This window comes from Phasianus colchicus, chromosome Z, assembly GCF_987193195.1.
Source record: "Phasianus colchicus chromosome Z, bPhaCol1.hap1.1, whole genome shotgun sequence".
Classification (NCBI taxonomy): domain Eukaryota; kingdom Metazoa; phylum Chordata; class Aves; order Galliformes; family Phasianidae; genus Phasianus; species Phasianus colchicus.
The window spans coordinates 63,912,085-63,925,839 of NC_143476.1; the positions used below are offsets into that span (position 1 = coordinate 63,912,085).

Below are 13,755 nucleotides of genomic sequence, written 5' to 3' on the forward strand. Positions count from 1 at the left end.
CAAGTATGTTTATGTAAGCATTTCCTGATCTGACCAGACTTCACAAAGAGTATAACGTACTTGTTCCAGCCTTTTCATCTGTCTCCAAGACCTGAGTTCTTGGAGGTCAGTGTTGCTGGCAGACTGAGGCAAAGAAAGCATTCAGTACTTCGGTGTTTTCCCTGTCTATGTAACCAAGTCCCCATCTCGTTCAGCCCACATTCTCCCTTGTCCATAGAAGTCCTTCCTGCTGCCTTTGACATCTCTGTTCAGACTCAACTTCTTTAGAGCTTTAGCTTTCCTAGCATCATCACTGAATATTTGAATAGTGTCTGTGTTCTCTGCAGGTTATTCATCCTTGTTTCCACCCCCAGTATGCTTCATTTTTGTGTTTGAGTTTGTACAGGAATTCCTCATTAATTCAAGCAGACATTATGGCTTTTTTGCCTGATTTTGTCTTTGTTGAGATGAATTTCTTTTGAGCTTGGATGAGGTCACTCTCCCAGCTGGGGGCCCCTCAGCTGGAAATCTACTTGCTGGAATTGAGCAGGTTGTCTTGAGCAGATTAGAGACAGATTGTCTAAAACCTGCAGTTTTAGTCATGGCCCAGACATCATATGTCTTCTCAGACTCTGTAGCACATGGTCTTTACAGCTAATGTTTACAAAGAAACTGAACGGGAACTGTTTTAGTCATCTAAATATTAGCTTTTTGTATACTTTTAATGTCCAGATCTATCCTCACTTCAATCTCTCTTTGCTATTGTACTTTTTTCTCCCTTCTTCTGCAATGAAAAAGGGAAATGACTGCCATTCCTAAAATACTGGGACAATGAAATCTCAGCTGTTCAATGTAATACTGAAAACAATGACTGCAAAAATTTCAGCATAAATAAATGATAAGAAACAGTCTAATGCCTGCCTTTCTCATGTTGGGCAGCTGTAGATGAAATATTCAAAGCTGGAGATAACTAAGTCCCTGTTAGTTTTATTTCCTAAAGAACTGAAGCTTAAGTAATTGTGCTGTCTGTTCTTCCAGCCTCTCTAGTCACTTTTGAACATGCTGGATTATTTTGACCAAGTTTGCTGAGGACATGAAAGAAGAGGCAAGCTTAGCTAAAAAAATATACAAAATCACAGAATCACAGAATCGTAGGGGTTGGAAGGGACCTCCAGAGATCATCGAGTCCAACCCCCCTGCCAAAGCAGGCTCCCTACACCAGGTCGCACAGGTAGGCGTCCAGGCGGGTCTTGAATATCTCCAGAGAAGGAGACTCCACAACCTCCCTATGCAGCCTGTTCCAGTGCTCCGTCACCTCACCGTAAAGAAGTTCTTGCGCACATTGGTGCGGAACTTCCTGTGCTCCAGTTTCTGGCTGTTTCCCCTTGTCCTGTCTCCACACACTGCTGAAAAGAGTCTGGCCTCGCCACTCTGCCCCCAACACCTTAGATATTTGTAGACCTGGATCAGGTCCCCTCTCAGTCTTCTCTTCTCAAGGCTAAACAGACCCAGTTCACTTAGCCTTTCTTCATAGGGGAGATGCTCCAAGCCCTTCACCATCTTTGTGGCCCTCCACTGGACTCTTTCCAAGAGATCCCTGTCTTTTTTGTACTGAGGAGCCCAGAACTGGACACAGTACTCCAGATGAGGCCTTACCAGGGCAGAGTAGAGGGGGAGGACCACCTCCCTCGACCTGCTGGCCACGCTCCTTTTAATGCACCCCAGAATGCCATTGGCCTTTTTGGCCACAAGGGCACACTGCTGGCTCATGGCCAACCTGTCGTCCACCAGGACACCCAGGTCCCTCTCCGCAGAGCTCCTCTCCAGCAAGTCATCCCCCAACCTGTACTGGTGCATGCAATTATTCCTCCCTAGGTGCATGTCTCTACACTTGCTTTTGTTAAACCTCATCTGGTTTCTTTCTGCCCAGCTCTCCAGCCTGTCCAGGTCTCGCTGAATGGCAGCACAGCCTTCGGGCGTGTCAGGTATCCTCCCAACTTCGTATCATCAGCAAACTTGCTGAGGGTGGCCACTACCCCCTCATCAAGGTCATTGATGAAGATGTTGAACAGGACCGGACCCAGCACCGACCCCTGGGGAACACCGCTGGTTACAGGTCTCCAACCAGACTCTGCACCGCCAATGACGACCCTCTGCGCTCTGCCAGTCAGCCAGTTCTCAACCCACCTCACTGTCCACTCATCTATCCCGCACTTCCTCAGCTTCGTTATAAGGATGTCGTGGGAGACAGTGTCAAACGCCTTGCTGAAATCAAGGTAGACTACATCCACTGCTCTCCCCCCATCCACCCAGCCAGTGACAACATCATAGAAGGCTACCAGGTTGGTAGCCTTTCATGAATATTTTGTGAAGATCAGTAGTTGGATAGCTGGGAGGAAGATTCTGAAAGGTATAACTGAATGAAAAACTGCAGCCTGATCTCAACTGTTGTCCTTTCCCTTTGACTGAAGAGTTAATTACTCAATTTGTATATCCTGGCTAGCCAGCTGCAGCAATAAATGATATCCTACAGTGAATATAAATACTGGAGTTATGTTAGAACTAAAGAGATTAGGGTTTCTACACTATTTGATTATCTGACATGCTCACTCACTTGCTCACCTTCAGCATCATCATTCCCAAGTCCCAGCTTGCTTTCACTGCAGGAAGGCCTCTATTGATGCAGAATTGCTGTGCAGAAAGTCACATTTGTTCCCTCTGAGCTGCCTCCTGCAGCTTCCAGTTTTGGAAACATAGTAAAATTTTACTTCTGCTTTATCTCCTGTTCCTAAAAGACATCTAAAGAATACCTATAGTTTTTCAGCCATTTTTGCTGCAAAACTTTGGGTGCCAAACAGCTTACAGGTTCGAGAACTCAGAAAAAGAGAATGCCTCTACAGGTTAAAATAAGGATACTTTCTTTGTCAGTTTATGTACTTATTTGTAATGAGAGTGGTATTAACAACAGGAAGCAACACTGTGTCCCTAAATGGGAGGAAGATCCCTAATGGCAGTGTAATGTGTGAGAGGATGATAAAGATAATCAGAATTCATCTGGAACATTTCAAAGAAATTGACTATTCTCACCTGCCAGAGACCGCTACCCGAGAATTATTGCACAGCTGACAAAAATGAAACCTTGGACGGCAGATCCTCAAGGGAACAGAATTTCAGCAGTGTTTTTCAGTGTTTTTACTCTTCTCCCTAGCCTGCTTCTGTACTGTTACAGTAGAAATCACCCTTTTTTTCTTCATCCCACATCTTGACACAGGTAGCTTCAGCAAAAGGTTTGGCAGCTTTGCTTCAGCCTGCAGCAAAATCTCCCAGTGCTTTATACATACATTATAAGTCAGCCAACCTAAACGATTCTTTGACTATTACAGAACAGTACTATCATCTTCATAAGAAGGCTATTGTTCATTAAAACATTGGGATAGACAGTGTTTTGTCTACATATAAACAGCTGGAGCTAGAAAAAGAATGTGAACATTATGTTTGGAGTAGTTTTTGGTAAACTATTTCACACATATTCTGAGAATTATGTATAGATCTTTGAGGATGCATCTGTTGTAAAACAAAAGCAATGGCAGAAGGTAAATTATGTAGTTAAAATTTATTTATGTGTCTTGTAATTTAACATATTCTATAACATTATTAGCCACTAGATGTTAATTTCTGGCTTAATAACACTGACTCCAGTCTGAAGTCAAATGTAAAGGCAGCGTCAGGCCAGGACATAACATAAATACTTTGTAATAACACCCAAGTCAAGTTGAGAAAGTGCCCCGATTTCTGAAAAGGCAAAATATCGACATAGACAATGAATGCCTTGGTGTGCTACAAATCTAGTTTTGACCCTGACTGCCAGAACTTTCAGTGGACATATTAACTGATATTTCAAAAGAACAGATGATTTCTAGAAGTGACAGACATAGCAGGCTTGGGACAGCCTCTAATAAAAACACAAGGTGCAACAACACTGATATATAGTAAGTGCTAGCAAAAATACATGCTAGCCCAGTTATTCTTTACAAAGAGGTGATGCACAGTGCTTACCAAAATGTCCTTATCTTGATGGAGTAAGAGCAGGGCAGCTTCCCATCACTTATTTCTCTTCAGTCTCTTTTCCTTTCTCTTTCCCTTCCCTTCTCCACTCTGTTTCCGTAGATATCTTCCCTTCCCTCCTTTTCTGCTAAACTTCTGTGCTATCTGTTTCCCTCCCCAGGGTGACGTTTAACACGGTTTGAGTGGAGAGCTGAGAACAACAGTCATGTATGTTTAGCATGTTCTTAAAGTTCATTATAATTCCCAGAGTTAAATTTTAATACTAATTTCAAGGTTAATGAAGCAAAAGTTTCACTCTGGGCACTGTGGCCTTAGAGACTCTTTGTTGAAACTGTTTACCTTCTTATTCCTGCCAAACCTTTTGCCAAACCAGGATTGTCTTGCCACTGCTGGACTCCCTGCATTTGGCTGTTTTTCACACAAGCCTTTCAGACTTCCACTTCACAGTTTATGCAAGAAGTAAGCAGGGTCCTGCATTTTATGTGAAAATCTCACATGCCTATAGAAATTGTGGATGCTTTCTTACTCAGCCTAATATTTTAGATCCTTGAATCTGACCTGCTAAGTTTCACTTTACCCAGAAGTCAGAGGCAGGGAATACTGTCCATGTCTGATAGGTGCCTTTTATCCTTTACAAGATTATCCTCTATCCTTTGTGAACTACAATTACAGTTTACAGTGTTTGTTTGTTTGTTTTAATATTTTCTGTTCATTTTCATTTGTTTGTTTGTTTGTTTAACTGGAATAATATTCCTCCCAAAGTGTAACTCACATTTCTCCCTTATGATAAACCTTTATCCATGTGATACTTGAACTTTCCCCTAAAACTTCATGCATTGTGGATAACAGAAAAAATTGCATTTCTTACCATTTTCTTCTGGTACCTTAAGGATGAATTCATTCTGTGTAACATTCTGTCTTTCAAAGGAGATCATGCAGACTCACATTTTCAATTTCTTTTTAATCATTAAAATTATACAAGTCTGTACAATGGCATTTTACAAAACTCGTGTAGCTAATTTTTTTCTTTCTTAAGAAACTAGTGTATGCTTTCTTCAAGCATTAAATTCAGCAATTACATTTATTCTTAACTATGATTCTTCTGATAGGTGAGTGATAGCTTACACAGTTAATTCGTGATGTGGAAAACACAACTCTTTTTTGTTACTACAGTTCTACAGTCCCTGTTTGCTTCTGCTGGCAATGTGGTTCCAAGTGTAACTGAAAGTAGGACATGGTTATAATGCCACAGTGCACTCATGTGGCAAGACTTTCAAGTACATCAATGGACTATTTTAGGATTGGTCAAAGTGAATATTTTTTTCTTTTTCAGTCTAGAAGCAAAATAACACATTAGGGTTGCTATAGGTAGATACTGTTTTCTGTTTTCTAGTATAATTCATTTTAGATACTTTTTTGTTACTCTTTTATCTTAATTTGAGTGCTTACCTCAAAAAATTTATCATTTAAACACTTTTTGTGATAAAAGTCACAATTCCCAATAAGGGTCATTGTCTTTCTTTGTGATCTTCTTCTTTCATCCAGCTCCATTCTTTACTGTAAATTTAATTTCAGAATATAATCTTGATATTTATATTTCACTCATCACCACAGACTAAACATCTGTTTTCTAAGAGAGCTGCCTGTAGCTGAGATGCTATCACACCACAAAGTGGGGACATCAATTTTTATGGCGTATTGGGTATTTATCCATGAATTGTATGTGAAAATCTGACACAAATTCTCATAGCCTGAACATAGGCATAAATGTTAGCTAGGAGCATTAACTTTTATTAGGCTACTTCATATTATTGGAGAACGTATAAATGGAGTTTCAGGCAAAGAAGCCCTTCTTCAAATTAAAATAAAAATAAAAAAATCAAACAACCCTACAAAGTTGAAAGCTAAATATATATTGAAAATAACTACTGTCATTTGCTTAGGCATACAGTGTATGTGCTAGATATCATGAAGAAATTCTTTACTGTGAAAGTGGTGAGACACTGGAACAGGTTGCTGAGTGAGGCTGTGGATGCCCACTCCCTGGAAGCACTCAAGGCCAGGCTGACTGGGACTTTAAGCAACCTGTTCTAGAGGGACGTGTGCCTGCCTATAGCAGGGGAGCTGGAACTAGATGGTCTCTTCCAACACAAACCATTCTATGATTCTATGAAATAACCACCCATTTTGTCTCAGTCCTTACTCCCAGGTGAGACCTACAAAACACTTAAAGAATATAAGCATTGAATTAAAACACACATATAACTTGTTGGAATACAAAAAAAAAGGTAGAAAACAGACACAAGCTATGTAGTTCATTACAGTCCCTCCCCCATCACAAAAATTCATATTTGAGAGCCTACAAATCCTATTTTTGGTTTTCATTAAGAAGACAGCCACCTTAAAGAAATTGTGACAGGCACTTGTACATTGAGAGCCTTTAGGTGGCTGGAAAGATGATTAATAGATTACATGACACAAGCTGAAAGAACTTTTTTGTTGACATTACGAATCCTTGTGATGTAGTGTTTCCGGAAGAGGCCTTTGGAGTATATATGCCATACAGGGCAATTGCAAGAGGGTGTAGATTGATACAATGTGTGTCAGTGAGCAGCTACACAACAGAAAGATAGCCAGGAGCAAGGAGACACAAGGCACACAGGGCAGAATCCATACTAGTCACGGCTACACCACACTAACAAGAGAAACATGAGACATATGATCACAAAATGGCCTCAGTTAGATAATCTTGTTCCAGCCACTCTGCCATGGGGAGGGCTGCCACCCACCAGCTCAGGCTGCCCAGGGTCCCATCCAACCTGGCCTTGAACACCTCCAGGGACGGGACATCCACAGCTTCCTGGGCAGCTGTGCCAGCACCTCACTGACCTCATCGTGAAGAATTCCCTCCCAACATCTAATCCATATCACCCCTCATCTACTATAAAAACGTTCTCCCTTGTTCATCTTGTGGTCCTCCTCTGAACTTGATCCAACAGCTCCACATCCTTCTTGTGTTGGGCCTCCAGACCTGGATGGTGTACAACAGAGGAGAGAAGTATCTGAGGAGGATAAATGTCCCTTGCCCTGCTGGCCACTTTATACATGTCTCTGCCTTGATGCTAAGAGGCATCACGGGCTCACTGAGCTAGAAATAATTCACCCTTAGGTTGCCAGTCCAGATCCACCTGGCACTGGTGAGGCTCCACCTGGAGAACTGTGTTCACTTTTGGGCCCCTCAATACGAGTAGAACACTGGGGCCTTGGAGCACGTCCAAAGATGGGCATCAAAGCTGGTGAAGGTCTTGAGCACAAGTCTTACAAAGAGAGGCTGAGGGAACTGGGATTATTTAGTCTGGAGAAGAGGAGCTCAGGAGAGACCTTGTTGCCCTTGATAACTGCCTGAAAGGATGTTGTGGTGAGGTACCTCTTCTTGCTGGTAAACAGTGATGGGACTAGAGGTAATGGCCTTAAGTTGCACCAGGGGAGGTTCAGATTGGATATTAAGAAGTTCTTATCAGAAGAAGTGGTACTGCATTGGAATAGGCTGCATTCCATCCCTGGAGGTTTTCAAGAAAAGGATAGATGTCGCACTTACAGACATACTGTAGTGGACACAGTGGTGATGGGCTTATGATTGGACTAGATTGTCTTAGTAGTCTTTTCTTAAAGTAATGATATTAAAATTCCATTATTCAGTCTTAGCCTGATCCACCTGGTGGTTATTCTGATATTCTTCAGTGGTATGACTCTTGGGTACTTGGGCATCTGTTTGACATACTTCTACAACCCACGCAGCAATATGTTTCTAGAGTGCAGTTGCCCAAATAGGTTTGCATTTGCACTACCAATTATTCTGCTTCCACTGCTGTAACAAATGGGGCACCTGACACTACCATGAGCATAGGTAGAACACAGGCCACAAAGAACTGTTAAAGGATGAGCAAGTCTTGCTGATTATTCCTTGGCTCTTCAGTTGGCAAATCAGCTTATGTATGGGGACTGGGAAGTCTCAGCACCACCAGTGCACTGTTGTAGTGATCAGCACCTCCTGTTCTTCTACTCTTAGCAACCCCACACAAAAGGGTTCTCTAAGAGATCAGGCAAAGCAGACAGCTGTTTGATGTCCTCCATCTCTAAGGCAGCTATACTAAAAGGGTTCACTTGTTGTGAAGTTGTACTATTGGGTCTTTGAAGAATCCAATCCTGAGGTAACCTATACCAAGGATGCACAGAGCCTCTGGGACAATCACAGTAGTTTACTTTTGCCTCTCATTCCCAATTAGGCTCAGTTCAGTTTCCAACAGTTAGCTGTTGAGATCCCCCCGTCAGTCCAGAACTAGAGATGCATTCTCTTTGTAATTTCATGACACTAGGGTACACTGTATGTCAATGCCTGCTAGACCCTTATACTCCTGTACGAGGCCATCAAATCCACACAGTCCAATAAATTCGATTGTGTCTTTCCTCCATCTAGCTGGAGGCAGGACCTCTCTAATCCTAGTTATTGTATTCATTACTCATTTCATGTGGATGCAAACCAAAAAGTTTGTTATCAAGCTCAGAAATAAGATCAGTCCATCATCTCTGTCTTGGAGACTGCTCATTGGAAACTGGAGTGGCCATTTTCCTGGAAGAATCTCCTTTTACAGTTGTTCTTCCTTGCAGCTGACGTTCCCATGCCTCTAGGGTTTTCCATCCTACTTCTTCACATCTCCATGTTCACACAGGTAAAACCATGTGGTGGCATTTGATTCATACCCACTATGTCTTCTCAAATGAACTGAAAAATGCTTGCTTCTGCTAACTGAGATGCTGGTATGTGCAGGTGGGGAGGAAGATATATTCCATATGAGTTGCTGAATCTCCTGGGGCAGCTTATCCACAACCGAAACGCAGTCCCATTTGGAAGAAGAGAGACTTTCTTTGTATTGTGAGAGTTGGTTGCCAATTCATTCCCTGTTCATTTATCTCTATCTTTCCATGTCATTACTGCCAGTGAGTTGGCATAAAGAAATGGTGAACTCTGTACAAACTTCCACCACACAGTCTGCATGCACCAGATGCTAACTGAATTTGAGGATAATTGACAGTTGTTCAGGTCAACATTATATACCATCCTCAGCACAGCTAATTCCCTCAGATACTGGATGTTGCTTCCATAGTGGTCAAGTTGCCTGGCTGACATGTGATATTGTCCCTAGAGGAATACCTTCCTTCTCAGCTGACAAGAGTTGCATCAAGAGGAGGAAAAATCTTTCATATTTTGCAAACACTTTGTCAATGCCCCCTTCCCAAGAGAGGAATCCCGGCTGCCTGGCTTCCATGCTCACTAAGTCCATGTTATTATTCCCATTATTGCAGCATCAGAGCAGCCAGGCAACAATGTACTTGCCTGGATAACAGTGAAATCTTCCTGCCTATCTCACAGCTCACATAGGGAATAGACATCATAGTTACTGACTCAAGCACAACTTCTGCCTCTTCCTTAATTTTCACGATGAACCTGCTATGGATTAGCCTTCTTCATTCTCTTCTTCCTTTCATAGTAATGAGTTGACTTTCACATCCATTGTTTTTTCTTGTGGCCAGGGGTGATGGATGCTGGCACAGGTTGGTTCTCTGGTTCAACCACAGAGCTTGTCATGGGGATCAAGTCAGATCCAAAGGGATTTTTTTCCTTTTGAGGATGCAAAATAGTGCTGAACAGTGTTTGGTAGGTGCAGGCCAGAGCCCTACACAGTGCAGATAGCTATAAATCTTTGGTATTGACAGGATCAGGGCATACCTTTTTAAAACATTCTGTCAGCTTTTTACGATTCTGCACTTGTCCAGAGGTGAGTTCCAGGCCTGTTGGAGGTGATAATCATGACAGACACCTACATATGTCCAGCCACATACCTTGCAACCCATAACCACAATACCTACCTCAGGATGGTATTTTTGAATAGTTTCTTAGCCACAAATAAAACTGGGAAGACAAAGCAATAAGAACATGTTAGCTTGAATATCCTAGGTATACTCAACATTTTCAAAAAGTGTTTTAGCTAGCCTGGAGTATAGAGTGTACTTTTTAAGTATTTATGGAGTAAATTTTCTGAAGTGCAAGAATGATGACACTACAGAGTAATAACACCAAATTAAATCCATTACTGGTATAACATGAGCACATACTATATATGAACTGGCAAAAAGCAGCTCTCAGAGACTATAAACAACCTGACTGGAGTTAAGAAAAACAATCTTGAAAGCAAGTAACACTAGACTGTGAACAGCTATTAAGCTACTACACTGCTTTTAACAATTTTGTTTGTGTACTAAGTTGAGTGCCAAAAGGACAGTATCGGTTTTACCGGCAGACAGCTCAGCCTATGCTCAACCACATAGTCTTTTTCTCACTACCCCCCTCCTACACACCTCCTCCAAATGTGACAGGGGATAGAACTGGAAAAAAAAGTAGAACTCCTAGGTTGAGATAAAAACTATTTGCTAAGACAGAAAAGGAAAAGAGAAATAATAGCAGTGATAACAATATATGCATATATTTACAAAACAAAAGATGCACAGTACAATTGTATGCCATCTGTCAACAGATGAGCAGCCAGTCTCTGAGCAATGGAAGCCTCCCCTCGGCTAACTTCCCCCAGTTTTATGGTTTAATCACATTACGTTATATGGTATGAGATGTCCCTTTGGCCAGTTTAGGTCAGCTGTCCTGGTTCTGCCTGCTCACAGCTCCTTGTGAACCCTCCAGCCTTTCTGCTGTCAGGACAGTATGAGAAGCTGAAAAATTGAAATGTCCTTGGCTCTGTGCAGCACTGCTCAGCAACAACTAAAATACTGGTATATTATCAACACTATTTTTCTCCTAAAACCAAAATATAGCATCAGACCAGATGCTGTAAAGAAAATCAACTCTGTTCCAGCTGAAACAAAAATAGAGGCCTCTTCAAAGCTTTCTCTTCTCCAGACTGAACAAGCCCAGCTCCTTTAGCCTTTCCTCACAGGAGAGTGTGGGAATCAAATGTTGTTTCTGCATTAGAATTGGATAATATTTTTATTTCATGAACTCTGTTGTCATAGTTCCTTTTGGGAGTCCTTCTACTTAACTTGGGGAAGAACTCTGATAGTTTACATCGCTTATCCTCTAGACAAACCTTCCCAGGAATGCACGCTCTGTATATAGGTGTATATATGTATATTTTGTCACACACATTGCAAGAAGATCCTGCACGAGATCAAACCAGAGAACAAAGCATGGTATGCCGAGGAAGCCCTGAAGAGACATCTGAAGGCCTGGCATCATCCTCCCCCCGGTGCTCTTTGTTTAACGAAGACTTCGGAGACAATCACCATATCAATACAAGAAGAGCACCGAGACATCTTGGAAACAAGAGGATGGCTACACCAGATAACACACGAATCAACAAACGTAAACTGATAAGATTGTGAACCTGGACTACCCAGCCAATGGGGAAACAGGGCAGGGGGATGGATAAAGGGAAAAACAGGGTATAAAGACTGTCATCTTGTGTCCATAGGTGCGCTCCTGCTTGCGGGACGCCCGCCATTGCAATCGCGAATAAAATCTGCTTTATCAGAGATACCGTCCTGACAAAAATTATTTGGATGTTTCCAACAAGAGGTACTCCAGTCTTCTGATCATCTTTGTGATCTACTTCGGATCCACTCCAATAGCTTCCTCTGCTGCAGGCCCTAGGTCTGGAAGCAGGGTTCCACATAGGATGTCATGAGGGCAGAGCAGAAGGGGACAATCACCTTCCTCCTCCTGCTGGCCACCCTTCTTTTGATGCAGCTCAGAATGGTGTTGGCCTTTTTGGGATGCAAGTGCAGAGTGCTGGCTTGTGTCTAGCTTTTCATTCACCAGAAGACCCAAATCTTTCTCACTAGAGCTGCTCTCAATGCATTCTTATCTCTGTTTGTATACTCTTCTCTGGAATTGCCCTGACCCAAGTGCAAAATCTTGCATTTGACCTTATCAAACCTCATTAGGTTCACATGGTCCCACTTTGAAGCTTGTCCAGGTCTCTTTGGATGGACCCATTTAAGCTCTTGCAGGAAGATCACCACTTCAAAAGGTAAGCCTGAATACAATAGCATCAAATGGGCCCTCAATTAGGGCATTATCATACCATGCAAACCGTGTCTGTGGAAGTGCTATTCCACATTTAGTTATTCAAGCTATTACAAGGTTTTCTTACAACACTAACAAACAAACAAAGAATAAATACTCTAATAGTCATTTCTCCTGTCAAACAGAATACTAACATTAGAACTTACTGCTGCAGATTTAGATAAAGGCAACACCAAGCAGATAACATAATTACTTGTACAATGTAAGTGGGAGCCAAGTGTTATGTGTCTCTATGGGTATACCCTCGGGCTATGGGATACGCATAGGACAACGCTGGTCCCAGCACCATGCGATATGTATGTGCTTACACTCACATCAACTGTTCTATGGATTCCTAATTGCTTGATGCACAATGGTCTTCCAGCAAGGGTCACAGTGCACCCTCCAATGTGGAGGTATGCTACTCTCTCTGCTCTACTATCACAACAAATTTTGTGATGTCTGATCTCATTTGAGCTCTATATTCAATAGGAGATTTTGGAGGAATAACCTGGATAGTTATAATATCAGCAACCAAAAGTGAGCTGAAGAGATGGTAGGACCTAGATGAAATAACCTTGGTGCATAGGTTATAGTCAGAGACTAGAGTTGGAAAACAAGGCTATAGGGGCCTTTTGCCAATCTTCATGTTCTCAAAATCCTGTCCTGTATCCAAAACCTGCCTGGGAAGAACAGCACTGTGAGCTCAGTACTGAGTACCACAGATTCTGCTCTTCTAGAAACACAGCTTGAGAGAAGCATCTATGAAAGCTGGCTGTGACCAAGCATGGGTGAACAGAAATTTCATGGTGTCCTTCCAGATCGCAGTAAGGACAGTGGCAATACTTTGCCACAAAGCCTGGTTTGCTCCTGCCAGGACGGTGTCACACATTTGTTTTCTGCAGTGACCTCTGGAGAAAGCTACCATGCAGAGAGAACGATGGCAACTTGAGGGAGGAGAGAGGGCTGCTCATGTTGAGCATTTGTGATGTTTTGTTTCTTTTTGTACATTTGTTGTCTATCGCACAGCAAGAAACCCTAAGCTTTCGCGTATGTTCAAGGCTGCGAGCACCAACACATTTCCCAGATATTTAATACTGCGGGGTCCTGTGGAGTCCAACTGACGTTCTTCAGTTCACTGCTGCCCGTCACAGTGCAGTGGGACTGGAGAGCGTCCACGTGTACACAGAGCAAGAGCACCTTCAGTACGGCTCAGCGCCGGCAACCACCGGTCCCGATTCCCCTCACGCCCAAAGCAAACCCCCGCCCCAGCCCACGCCCGGCCACTTCCCCGCCCCAAACAACCGCGACCTCGCCCGTGCCAAAAGCAGCCGCGCGCGGGCGCTCCGAGTGCGTCGCCCCCTGATGACGCCGGCTCACCTGGCGCCCAAAACACCCATCCCCCGCCGCCGCTCGAGCGCATGCGCGGTAGGTCAGACGCCGCGTCTCTTTCTCTCGCGCCCCTCCGCGGTCGCAGCGCCCCCTTTCCCCACTCCCCCCGCGAGTCGCCAACGGCTAGCAACGGCCGCCGCCAACCGTCGCTGCGGGGTGGGCCGCACCGTGAGGCGAGGAGGCGG

At 43.2% G+C, this 13,755-nt stretch overlaps 2 protein-coding genes and 1 long non-coding RNA gene across 5 annotated transcripts in view; 1 reads left to right on the forward strand and 2 right to left on the reverse strand.

Moving 5' to 3' along the window:
• The window catches only part of LOC116237172 (uncharacterized), a 41,504-nt gene extending 37,258 nt beyond the window's left edge, over nt 1–4,246 (reverse strand). The window contains exon 1 of the mRNA XM_090131749.1: nt 4,036–4,246. The gene's annotated coding sequence lies outside the window, so the exon portion shown is untranslated. The remainder of the gene's footprint in view (nt 1–4,035) is intronic.
• A 739-nt stretch (nt 4,247–4,985) lies between these two features.
• Nucleotides 4,986–13,624, reverse strand: LOC149913044 (uncharacterized). Its single transcript, XR_016462289.1, has 2 exons — nt 13,559–13,624; nt 4,986–10,015 (listed from the first exon to the last, which is right to left on the reverse strand). It is a non-coding gene; the product is annotated as an uncharacterized LOC149913044 (long non-coding RNA).
• Nucleotides 13,327–13,755, forward strand: part of BRD10 (bromodomain containing 10) — a 62,099-nt gene continuing 61,670 nt past the window's right edge. The window contains exon 1 of one of the 3 annotated variants that reach the window (XM_090132569.1): nt 13,327–13,606. The gene's annotated coding sequence lies outside the window, so the exon portion shown is untranslated. The other 2 variants (XM_031606158.2, XM_090132568.1) reach the window with 2 other exon arrangements.